Below are 13,720 nucleotides of genomic sequence, written 5' to 3' on the forward strand. Positions count from 1 at the left end.
AGGAACCAGGAATTGAGGGAAGTTATCAAAAGGCCTTGTTTCATTACTGGCTGCCATAGCACAATATCTCTACAATATTTCACTTGGTGATCTCATCAACTCCCATGGTTTTAATTATCATTTTTATACAGATGACTCTCAGATACTACTTACTAATCCAGTCTTCTCTCTAGATCTCTAGTCTCACATTTCCAACATCCTTTATTCAACTTGTATTGGATGTTCCATAGACATCTGAAACTAAATATATCCCAAAACTGAACTTAGTAGCTTTACCTCAAATTCTTAACTTTTTTTTTCTATAACATATCTTTATTCTTAAAACATAACATCTAAAAATATTTGCTTTTCCTGTTCCATCAGACACTGGACTGCTTTCCCAAAAGCAGGTTTTAAATAGTTCAGATGTTTGGGTAAAGGGCCTTTGCAAGGTAATCCATTCAGTCCATGTCATATCTAGTTAAGTTCCTTGTAAGGAGGTTCTGGTTAATGTAATCTACAGTGATGTAAAAGATGCTTCAGAACAAGCATGGGGCATGGGTCATAATTTTTTTATCCAACAGCATTGTTAGTAATAATTTAGCTTTCTCCTGTCCCAGGTCCTGAGAAACTGTCTGTATCTGCATCATTTGTTCCACAGTAGCAGACAAAGATCTTCTCTTGTCCTCACCTGGGAGATACACATTCCTGAACTTCTGGATCAAGTCATTCACCAAGTTGGTTTGGATGCTATTGTCTATTTTGTCCCTAGTCTGAGCAAGCTGTATTGATATTTGCTAGATTATCTCCTCTTGACTTTCTGAATCTAGCTCCTCTGCTCTGGAGATCTCAAAATAGCACCAATCGCCATCTGTCTGCAGCTCATATTCGTCCTCTACACGACCACCCTAAAAGACCACTCTGTGATCAGCTCACTGCCCAGCTCCTTCAGCTCCAATTGGAAAAGATAATTACTGCAACCTTGTAGGAAGTTGTACAGCAGCAAACTGATCTGTTGGTTGTCCTGATCCATCGCAGAGTCCCTTCTGGACAACAGTGCTTTAGTGGAACCCTCAGTGTAGCCTCCCAGATGTCAGAATAGCAGCCAATTATTGATCCATAACTATCCCAACTTGTTTTCTGGTCCTACTTGTCTTTGGTGATGTGTTTTCACCAGAAATTCATTCATTCTTTCTTTTTTTTTCCAAATGCTTTACTAACTTCTGGTTTACTTCATTCATTTCTGCCAGATTTTGGGTTATAAATTTTCTCCCCATTTTTCCCCTACCCACCTCCCCCAAAATAGCAGTCCCCCAGGATATCCCCTCCTCCTATTTCCCAATTACATGTAAAATAGTATTAATAATAGTATATACATATATATTTAAACATGTGGTTTAAAAACTTTGAATTCCAGATTCAATCCCTTCCTCCCTTGTCATCCACCCTTACTGGGAAGATAAGCAATTCAATATAGGTTGTACATGTGTAGCTAATGCAAAACATTACCATAGTAGATATATTGTAGAAGAGTGATTATATTTCCCTTTCTCCTATCCTATCTCCCACTTGATCTCTTCTCTACTTTGGTCCTGTCCCTTTTCAAAAGTGTCCCTTCCATCACCCCCCCTCTCATCTCCTTCCCCCCTACTCTGAGATACTGAGATACTACTGAGATACCCTATTTAATGTGTATGTCATTCCCTCCCTGAGCCAAATTCAATGACCCATTCCCTTATGCCTTCCTGTTCTTCCCCTCCATTGTACCCATTTTCCCTTGCCTCTTCTATATGAGATAGTTTGCTCCATTCTGTCTCTCCCCATCTCCTCTCATTATATTCCTCTCTCACCTCTTGATTTCACTTTTTAAGTATCATTCCTTTCTATTAAATTGGTCCTGTGCCCTCTATCTATGTATACCTGTAAACATATATATATATATACACACATTCACATATGTAATCATAGGCCTATATACCTTCTGATAAAGACTAAATATATATGTGTATATATATATTTCTATTCCCTTCAACTATTTTCATATTGAGAAACGTTTCATCAGTTACAATAATCGTTTTTCCATGTAGCAATATAAATAGTTCAACTTTGATAAGGTCCTTATGATTTCTTTTCCCTGTTTACCTTCTCATGCTTCTCTTGGTTCTTGTATCTGAATGTCAAATTTTCTATTCCACTCTGGTTTTTTCTTCAAGAATATTTGAAAGTGGGGCAGCCGGGTAGCACAGCAAGTAAGAGCACCAGCTCCAGAGTCAGGATGACCTGGGATCAAATTGGGGCTTTGATACTTAGCACCACACGCAGAAATAACTGGCTATGTAACCTTGAGCAAGTTACTTAACCCCGATTGCTGTAAAAAAAAAAAAGAATACTTGAAAGTCCTCTATTCCACTGAATGATCATATTTTCCCCTGAAACATGATACTCAGTTTTGCTGGGTAGGTGATTCTTGGTTTTAATCCCAGCTCTTTTGCTTTACAGAATATCATATTCCAGGCCCTTTGATCCCTCAGTGTAGAAGCTGCCAGATCCTGTGTTATACTAATTGTGTTTCCACAATATTCAAATTGTTTCTTCCTGGCTGCTTGTAATATTCTCTCCTTGATCTGGGAATTCTGGAACCTGGCTATGATATTCCTAGGAGTTTTCTTTTTGGGATCTTTTTCAGGAGGTGACTGGTGGATTCTTTCAACCTCTCTTTTGCCTTCTGATTCTAAAGCATCAGGGCAGTTTTCCTTGAGAATTTCTTGGAGTATGATTTCTAGGTTCTTTCTTTGATCATGGCTTTCAGGTAGTCCAATAATTTTTAAATGATCTCTCCTGGATCTATTTTCCAGGTCGGTGCTTTTTCCAATGAGATATTTCACATTGCCTTCTATTCTTTATTTGTTTGGATCTGTTTAACAGCATCAATTTCTCATAAAGTCACTAGGTTCCCTTTGCTCCATTCTAAATCTGAAGGAATGATTCTCCTCAGCGAGCTTTTGAGATTATTTTTCCATTTAGCAAATTTGGCTTTTTAAGGCATTCCTCTCCTCATTGTCTTTTTTGAGCCTCTTTTGCCATTTGAGTTAGTCTGTTTTTTAAGGTGTTATTTTCCTCCGTCAGGCTGTTGACTCTCATTTCATAATTTTCTTGCATCATTCTGATCTCTCTTCCCAGTTTTTCCTCCACTTATCTTATCTGCTTCTTAAGGTCTTCTGTGGCCTGTAACCAGCTCATCTTTTCCTTTGAAGCTTTTGTGCAGGAGTTCTGACTTCATTGTCTTCCTCCTGTTCCATGCTTTGATCTTTTTTGTCCCCAAAATAGGAGTGTAATGTTGGAATCTTCTGTCTGCTTTTTTTCCCTTGCCTGGTCATGGTGCCACTCAGTTACTTCACTTTTGGTCTTTTTGCCACAGTAGGACTCTGCCACCAGACAGGGGAGCTTTTGTTCCAAAATCTGGGGTTTTCTCAGCTGCTGGAGGTATTAGTTGGGTGCCCTCTCTGAAGCCTCCACATGCTCTGTCAAGCTGGTCACACACCCCAGGACCTCCACCCTAGACTGCAATCCAGATCCAAACAGGTTAAAGCAAGAGCTTGGTTTCCCTACAATCTGCAGGCCAGGAGCTGAAGCTGCCACATGGCGCAGGGCTGTGGGGAGGAGTTTCAGCAGCTTCTCACCCTGGAGGCAAAAGCCCGGCACTCCCACTTACTGGGTCCCAAAATCCAGACTGCACTGACCTCTCACTTTGTCCTTCTCATCTATGTGTTTATAAATCTGGAAACGATCACAGCTGCTGCTGAACTGGAGTCCCTCTGGCAGGCAGCTGGTCAGGCCAGCCCTGCGGCTAAAGCCTCAGCGTGGGGCTGGGCTCGACTCCCAGAGCCCTGCACTGGCCAATTCCTGCTGGACTGTGGAGGTGTCCTCAGCGGGAGGTTAGTTTCTCTGTGTCATTTTGTGGGTTCTGTAGCTACTAAATTTGTTCAGAGTCCCCTCTTATGTGAATTGGGGAAGGTGGGAGCTGGAGCTCGTGGAAGTCCTGTTTCTACTCCGCCATCTTGACTCTGCCCCCAAAACTCTTAAACTTTTCTTAATTTCCCTTTTATTATCAAGGATACTTCCATCTTCCCAGTTACTCAGGCTCAAAATCGAGGTGTCGCCCTCTACTCTTTCACTCTCTTTCTCAATGCCCTCTCTACTTTCAGTTGGTGGTTAAGCCCTGTTTTTTCCACCTTCTTAACATTTGTCATGATTGTTGACTTCTTTCCTCTGACACTCCCACCACTCTAATCCAGGCCTTCATCACCTCAGGCCTGGACCATTACAATAATCTATTGGTTTTCTTGCCTCAGGTCTCTCCCCACTCCAGTCCATATAGCAGATGTCAAACTGATTTTCCTGAAGTGCAGAAATTAACTCTATTATCTCCATCTCCAAGCCTCCACCTACATTCAATAAACTCCCCTGGATCCTTATTACCCCCAGGTTCAAATATAAAATCATTTGGCTTTTGAAAAAGTTCATGACGACCTCTCGCTGCCTTCCTAATATTACACCTTACTGCCTTCCACATACTTGGTTTAGTGACATTTGCCTCCTTGCAGTTTTTTATGCGTGACACTCCATTTCCAAACTCCAAGCATTTTTATTGGCAGTTCCCTGTCCCTGGCACATTCTCCACCATCTCTTCCTCCTAGCTTCCTTGGCTTTCTTCAAGTCTCACCTGAAGCCCCACTTTTTGTAACAAACCTCTCCCAGTCCTCATTAATCATATAGGGCCTTATCTCTCAGACTACCCCTAATTTGTACTGTATATATCTGGTTTGGATATAGTTGCATGTTTCTCTCTCCTATTAAGCAAAGAGAGCAGGGACTGTTAGTATTCTTTCTTTGGATTGCCAATGCTTAGCTCAGTGCCTACCACATAGCAGTGATGTCTTGAACTAATCAGGGGCAGCCAGTGATTCTATTTTTTTAACTTGTCTTGGGTTTTGAGTTCCTAGTAGACATTTTTATTTTCTCATTTCTAGTCTAAATGTCCTTCATTTAGGGAAAAAAAAGATAGAAATAAGAACTGAGAAGTTCTGCTTTCCCTCCATCATTTCTTATCATCTCATGAACTCAGAGCCATAATCCTTTCATCCTACATTCCATAAAACTTTTTGGCATAATTACCATTCTCTAATCGTTCTCTTCTCTCTCAGAGAAACATTCTTACTTCTTCAATGAATAATTATGTTACCCTTATGCTCAAAACTCTTTAAAGTCACCTTATTCTTACAGGGTGAAGATTTGTCTCCTAAGCATGATGTCCAGGCCCAATCCAACCTGTTGCTAATCCACTTTTCCAACTTGTTAACCTCTTATTTCCTTCTATGTCAAGTAAAGTTGAGTCAACAAGAATTTATGAAACTCTCTGTGCCAGGCCCTGTGCATAATGAGGGTGCAAAGAAAGGCAAAACATGGTCCCTGTTCTCTAGGAACTCACAGTCTAAAGGATGAAAGAACATGCGAACAACGCTGTATAAACAAATATCTACAGTATAAATTGAAGTTCAATCTCAGAGGCAAGGCGCTGAGGTCCACTAAGATTAAGGAGGAGTGGGAAAGGCTTTGTGCAAAAGACAGCGCTTTAGCTGAGACATAAAGAAAACCAGGAAAGCAGACTGAGAAGAGAGAGCATTCTAGGACTGAGGGACAACCAGTGAAAATTAACTCATTGCTCCAACCAAATGACCTTGACTATGCTGTCTTTGCTCATACTATTACTTATATCTAAAATAGCCTCTTTCTTCCTCTTCTTCTCTTGAATCTTACCCATCTTAAGCTCAGAGAAGGTATCTTCTTGATGCTGCATCTCATTTCCTACCTTCTACAAGTAGATAATGGATTTTTGCTCATTCCGGCCACACTTAGCTCTGTTTTGCCCCTCTTTAAACCGATTACCATTCATTATTGTACATTATAGTTGCTGTATCTAAGTTATTGCATCACACTAAACTGATTCCTTAGGACAAAGACTATGTCTCAACTAAACTTTTTATCTTTCCAATTACATAGTGCCATGTCTGTGCACAGTGGGGGTTTAACAAATGTTTACAGAATTGAATTTTATTTTTACAAACAGAATAACAAGAAAGCAAATAATGAAAGAACTAAATCTTAGATTTTTCAGCCTAGTAAAGAATAAGTGACTTAAGTTGAATATACTTCTAAGCAAGTAATTACATGATAAGAATACAGAGATTATGTAGTTTACTCTTTTTAATTTACAGATGAAGAACTTGAGGACAAAGAGGAATTGATTTTTTTCCCCTAGTGTCATATGGGAAGTAAATATAAAAGTCAAGATTTGAACCCAGGTCCTTGGTATGTATCTTATCTGCCCTAATATGGTTTAATCCTGTTTAAAGCAGTGACTTTGTTTTATTTGTCTTTGTAGTTTACTATAATCCCTAGTTTAGTGCCTTCTATATTATAGGTAATCAATAAGTATATGATGGATGAAAAAATGATTGAATATATTTCAGGAATTTTCCTTAAAATGTAAGTGATAAGAATAAGAAAGATCAAGCTATTATTAGATATCATCAATTTAGCAGGAATGACTTTGTCAGTGGTAAGCTAGCCAGTGAGATGCAAGAAAGCTGCATGATGGGAAGAAATAGGACTGGATATGTCCGGAGCATGGGAGGCAAGGACAATGTACTGGATCATGGAGGCAAAAAAAAGGAAGAATCTTAGGCAGGAGAAGGGGAGAGAGCAGAAAGGAAATATAATCTACTTTACAATTTTGCTCAGAGTCGGCTCTAGCAAGAGAAGTTGTCAGGGTTTCATTGATGCTTAAGGCTACTAATAATCCCCCATATACTTTTAGATAAATGAGATCATAAATTTAGAACTGGAAGGAACCTGAGAGGTCATATTATATACCCTCTTCATCTTACAGATGAGAAAACTAAGCCTCAGAGATGTTAAGTGACTTTGCCAAGGGTCACAAAACTATTAAGTATTGAAAACAGGATTTGAATTTAGGTCTTCCTGTCTTCAGATTCAGTATTCTATATATTAAACCAGGGATCAGCAAACTATAGCCTCTGGGTTAACTCAAGCCAGCCATCTGTTTTTGTATAGTACATTTTAAATAGTCAGAAAAATATATTTTATGATGTGAAAATAATATGAAATTCAATTTTTAGCATCTATAAATAAAGTTTTATTCAAACAGAACCATGCTCATTCGTTTATATGTTGGCTACAGCTGCTTTAGTGCTACACTGGGCTGCTGAGTAATTAGTGACAGGCAGTGGCGCTCTTATTGATTCACATTGCTGCTTGGCGCTCTACAAATTAATTCAACAGCATTCTGAGTGTCACAAATATTGTCATACCATGATATTTTATTTGTTTATTTTTTATTCATCTATCTATCTATCCATCCATCTATCTAATTAATTGCCAGTGAGTACCCATTATGTAAAAAACAAGAAAAGGAGAGAAAGGTGAACTCTGAATGTTGTGCTTTGAAGATGCAAGTGAGAATGGATTATTTTGCTATTAAATTAGATGGCAGAACATTGTGCTTATTATGCAGTGACACTATAGCTATACTAAGAGAATATAATGTGTATTGACATTCCTAGACTAAGCTTACATTGCAATATTCCCAAGTTATAGACTATCTTACAGAAGTAGATTTTTTTTGATAAAAATTAAAAAAAAAATGAAAATGAAGCTACAACCAAAGTAATTTTCTGAGGATTTATTTGTTAACCATCAAGGAAAGTAATTTATGGATGACGAGTTAATTAAATCATGTTAGATTACAATAGTCCAAGAAATGCATAAAGAAAAAAATAAGCTTGTTTAAGACAATTATATGTCTGAATCAATTAAAATTATATACTCATGGATTGATATAAGTATTCAACAGTTCTTACCTATGTGAAAAGATATATTCCAAGATAAAATATGTAAAATATCATTATAGATTAGCACTAATAGATGCGAACTTGCAGTCAATTTTGATAATAGGAAACACTATCTTTGAATCCCAAGTAAATAAAATTTTATCCTCCTCTAATAATTCCATTCTTAGTAGACTTGTATTACTAAAAATTCTACTCAACTATTATTATTATAATTGAATTTTTTCGCTAAAAATTGGTGTGATTTTGTTTCTCTTTTGTAATATAAGTACCTACATAATATCCTAGATATTGCCTTTTAGCCCACAAAGCACAAAATATTTGATCCCTTTACAAAAATATGTCTGGCCTTTTACAGAAAAAAGTTGGCTGATCCTCACAATACATTGACTAGCTGGCTAGGTGATTCTTTCTGTAAAATATTCTTTTACATCTTGTGGATGTGTTAATCATATTAGTCTTTTCCTTATTATTTGTAGGAGTTTTAAATTATGAATACAAATGATTATACCTTTGTATTTATTTGTCTTATATCCCAATTGCACTTATAAGGGTAAGGGTTACCTGAGTCAATCAATCACTCCATCCTCCGTAAATTAACTTAAAAATACCTTAGCTCTGAAATCTTTATGAAGTGACAACTTTTCTATTGAACTAATCAACCAACAATGTTAAACTAATGTATTCCCTAAACTGATGTCTTCTCTAAAATAGAAAGCCCAATTAGGATCCAGGATTCCAAGCATTTTGCAATTTAGAGGAGAGAACAGCCCCTAAATCTTTCTCTACTCCCTTTGACCAGAGGATGACTTTGTGAATTTTGGAGAGTTAGAGTTGGTGTTCAAGCAGTATCTGCAAAACAGTCATGATGGGTGGCAGTATATGCATTTGGAACCAAGGACAAACTAGAACAATTTATGAAAAGTAGCTTCAGAAACCTTCAAGAAGCCTAGAAGGAAGTCACATTATACAAAAAGAGAACATACTAAGAGCTTCAGAAAACAAATTTAAGGAGCTCCAAAGTGCCATTTTGCCATGTGTACTTTCATGTTATGCCTTCTTTACCCTGGACTCAGTATGTAGTCATGGGAGAACGTGATAGATTTTTCAGGGGATGTTATTAAACCACCTGAGTAAGTAGCCCTAACTAAAATCATTAAGTTTGGCTGACTTATTTATATCTATTGATATTCATGGAGAAAAAGGGGAGGAAGTACACTACTGGTGGCTTGGTTACTATGGCATTAGAAAGATACCTCAGAGTTAAAGGTAAAATTGATCTAATTAAAAGAGATAAAGAGAGTAGCTACATTTAGATAAAAGGCACCCTAGACAACAAAGCAATATCAATACTAAACTTTTGTGCACCAAATATTATAGCATCTAAATTTTTAAAAGAAAAGTTAAATGAATTAAAGGTGAAATTAGATAGTAGTACTAAGTAATGGGGAGCTTTAATATTTCCCTTTCAGAATTAGATAAAAATAAACAAAAAATAAATAAGAAAGAAATCAAGGAAATGAATAGAACTTTAGATAAGCTAAATATGATAGATATATGGAGAAAATTGAACAGGAATAGAAAGGAAAATACCTTTTTCTCAGTAGTCCATGGTACCTTTACAAAGATTGTCCATAATAAGGCATACAAAATTTATAGTTAAAAAGCAAAAAAGCAGAAATATTAAAAGTATCCTTTTCAGATGACAATGCAATAAAAAGTTACCTTTATTAAGGAACTGTGAAAACATATTAAAAACTAATTGGAGACTAAACAGTCTAATCTTAAAGAATGAGTAGATTAAAAAAACAAATCATAGAAACTAACAAAAATTTCATTAAAGAGAGTGACAATAATGAGACAATATATGAAAACCTGTGGGATACAGCAAAAAACAGTAATCGGGAAAATCTGTATCTTTAAATGTTTGTATCAATAGAACAGAGAATGAAATAGGTATGAAATTAAAAAAAAAACTAGAAAAAGAGCAAACTAAAATCCCCAATTAAACACAAAATTGGAATTCCTAAAAATTAAAGGTGAGATCCATTTATACCAATAGTTTTAAGTGTTGTTAATAGAAATGAGCAATAGAGCACTGGTGGACCTGGGTTCAAATCCAGCCTCAGACACTTGACACATAACTAGCTGTGTGACCTTGGGCAAGTCACTTAGCCCCAATTGCCTTATCTCCACCCTCCAAATAAAAATGAGTGTTGTACCTTATCAAAAGCTTTTTCTGCATCTATTGATGTAATAATATGATTAAAAATTATTTTTGACATAATCAATTATGCTAATAGTTTTCCTTATGTTAAACCATCTCTGTATCCTAGATATAAATCTCACTTGGTCATAATATACAATCTTTGTAATATATTATTGTAATCTTTTAGGTATTATATTTTGGATTTTTGCATCCATATTCAAAAGTGTAAAAAAATTGGCTTAACAAATAAAACTAGTATTTGATTTTATGAAAAAAAATCCCACAATAAAATAGATAAGCCATTTATTAATGTCAGTTAAAAAAGAGAGAGAGGGAAGCCAGATCACTAGTATCAAAAATGAAAAGGATGAATACATTAGTAATGAAGATAAAATTAAAGCAAGTATAAGGGGTTATTTGGCCCAATTATATGCCAATTAACTTAACAATGTAAGTGAAATGGAAGAATTAAAAAAAATATAAACTACCTAGATTAGCAGAAGAGGAAATACAATATCTAGATAGACCTATTTCAGAAAAAGAAGATGAAGAGGCCAAAAATTAGCTTCCTTAGAAAAAAATACCACAACCAGATGAATTTACAAGTGAGTTATATCAAACATTTAAAGTCTAACTAATTGCAATATTACATAAATTATTTGGAATAATAGTCAAAGAAGGGGTCCTACAAATTTCTTCTATGAAAGAAATGTGATATTGATACCTAAAGCAGGAAGAGTAAAAACAGAAAAAGAAAATCATAGATCAATTCCATTAATGAATACAGATAAAAATACTAAATAATACTCTAGGTTAAAAATTACAGCAATATTTTACAGAGATAATACATTATGACCAAGAGAGATTTATACCAGGAATACAGGGACAGTTTAACATTAAGGAAAACTACTGAAATAATTGATTATATAAATAATAACATTTTAAAAATCATTAAATTAATAGATGCAGGAAAAAGCTTTTGATAAAAAAGTAAAAAACTAATTTCTATTAAAACAAAACTATTGGTATAAATGGATTTTCCTTAAATTCATATAAAAATTAACTAAAAGCATCAATAAGCATTATTTATAATGGGGATAAACTGGAAGCCTTCCCAATAAGATCAGTTTTGAAACAAGAATGCCCCATCACCAATATCATTCAACATTTTATTGGAAATCCTAGCAATAGCAATAAGAGAAGAAAAAGAAATGGACAAAATCAGAATATGGAATAAAGTAATAAAACTATCGCTTTTGCAGATGATACAGTAATGATATGCTTGGAAAATATCAAAGAGTCAACTAAAACTTTATTTGAAAAAAATTTTCATCAAAGTATTAGTATACAAAGATAATGCACATAAATAATTAGCATTTCTAAATATCACAAACAAAATCTTATAAGAAAAGATAGTAAGAGATACTTCATTTAAAATAACCACATTATAGAATACCCTAGGACTCCATCTGCCAAAACAAATGCATGAAATATATGAACAAAATTATTAAAAAAAAACTTTTTTGTACAAAATAAAATCAGATTTAAATAATTGGAGATATATTAATTGTTCATGGCTAGGCAGGGCCAACATAACAATAAAAATGCCAGTTTTAATTAAACTAATTTATATATTCAATGCCATTCCAATTAAATTGCCAAGTTATTTTACTGAGTTAAAAAAACAATAACAGAATTCATTTGGAAGAAAAAATGTCAAGAATATCAAAGGAATGAATAAAAAACTGTAAAGGAGGGAGGTTTCGCATTTCCAAATCCTAAACTATATTATGAGGCAGTAATTATTGAAACTATCTGCTACTGATTAAGAAATAGAAAGGGAGAGTGGTGAAACAAAGTAGACATGCAATTTACAGTGGCAAATGAGTATAGCAACCTTGTGTTTGGAAGTTAAAAGAATTAAGTTTTGGGGATAAGAATTTATTAGTTGGTAAAAATTATTGTAAAAGCTGGAAAACAGTCTGGCAGAAACTGCGCATAGAACAATATTTTATACCTTTTTACCAAGATAAACTCAAATATATAAAAATTTTTGTCAAATCTCTAAGAATATGAGTAATTTACCAATTGACATATGGTCAAAGATATGAAGAGACAGTTTTCTGATGAAGAAATCAAAACAAAATAGTCATATGAAAAAATGCTCTAAATCATTATTGATTAGAGAAGTGAAAATTAGTACAACCTTGAGATATTATTTTGTACCTATCAGTTACCTAAACTGATTGAAGGATAAAGCAACAAATATATTGGAGGGGATATGGAAAACTGGGACTCCAATTCACTGTTGGTGGATCTGTGAACTGATCCAATCACTTTGGAGAGTGATGTGGAATTATGCCCAAAGAGTTATTACACTCCCTGTACCCTTTGACCAAGCAATATCACTAGTCAGTCTGTTTCCAAAGATGATTAGGGAAAAAGGAAAAAAAAAACTATATGTTCTGAAATGTTTATAGCAGCTCTCTTTGTGGTGGGAAGTGGTTGAATAAGTTATGTTGAATATGATTATGATAGAATACTACTGGGCTATAAGAAATGATGAGCTTGATGATCTTAGAAAAACATGAATAAAATTGCACAAAATAATGAAGAGCTAAATCAACAGAACCAAGAGAACGTTGTATACAGTAATAGCAACATTGTTTTAAGAGCAGAAGCTAATTAGAGGGTCTGGAAGTGGTTCAATTATAGTTTTATAGTCTTATAAGAAAAATGGAAATAGAGGAGTAGTGGAATACACTGGGGGATGTGGAGACGAATGGGGAAAATTATCTCATAATTAGAGTGCACAAGTAGAAGTTTATATAAACAAGAGAGAATAGGCAGGAGGCTGTAGTTGGCACTTGGCCCTCATTTTCAACTGAACTGGACAAAGGAGGGAAGAACATACACTGTAAAGTACAGAATTATGTTTCCTTCGACAGGGAAATAGAAGAGAAAGGGGAGAAGGGAGAGAGAAAATAAAAGGGTAGGTTGATTAAGGGAGGAATTATTCCTAAGCAAAACAAACTTCAAGGATGTACAAAAATATTTAGAATGATTATTTTTGTGATGGAAAATACCAGGAAACTGATGGGGTGCCCGACAGTTGCAGAATAGCTAAACAAGCTATGATATATAAATAAAATGGAATATTAATGTGATGTAAGAAATTGTGAAGGGATAGTTTCAGACAAACTTGGGAAAACTTGTGTGAACTGATTTAGAGTGAAGTGAGTGGAATCAAGAGAACAATTTATACAATAACAATAATATTGTGAAGACAAACAACTTTGAAACAGGAACTATGGTAAATGTGATGGTCAACCATGAATCCAGAGGAATTATGGTGAAACATGCTACCCACCTCGGATTCATTTGTAGATTGAGATATAATTGTGTAGATAAGGCCAATAGACAAGTTTGTTTTGCTTGAGTATATGTTTGTAACAGAGGTTTTGCTTTTTCTTTCTTAACAGGGTGGAGGGAGAGGAGGTGAAAGAGGAGAGAGAGACAGAAGAGAGAGAGAGACAGAGAGAGAGAGACAGAGAGAGAGAGAGACAGAGAGAGAGACAGAGAGAGAGAGAGACAGAGAGAGAGA

The 13,720-nt window shown here is 35.2% G+C and overlaps 1 pseudogene; it reads right to left on the reverse strand.

Annotated features, from left to right (window-relative positions):
• Positions 1-417: 417 nt before the first annotated feature.
• LOC138165507 (BH3-interacting domain death agonist pseudogene) lies at positions 418-1,012 on the reverse strand (annotated as a pseudogene).
• Positions 1,013-13,720: the final 12,708 nt, after the last annotated feature.

The sequence above is a fragment of the Petaurus breviceps genome, unplaced genomic scaffold (genome assembly GCF_028583685.1).
Source record: "Petaurus breviceps papuanus isolate PSGF00001 unplaced genomic scaffold, PetGlider_PUasm1.0 213, whole genome shotgun sequence".
Classification (NCBI taxonomy): domain Eukaryota; kingdom Metazoa; phylum Chordata; class Mammalia; order Diprotodontia; family Petauridae; genus Petaurus; species Petaurus breviceps.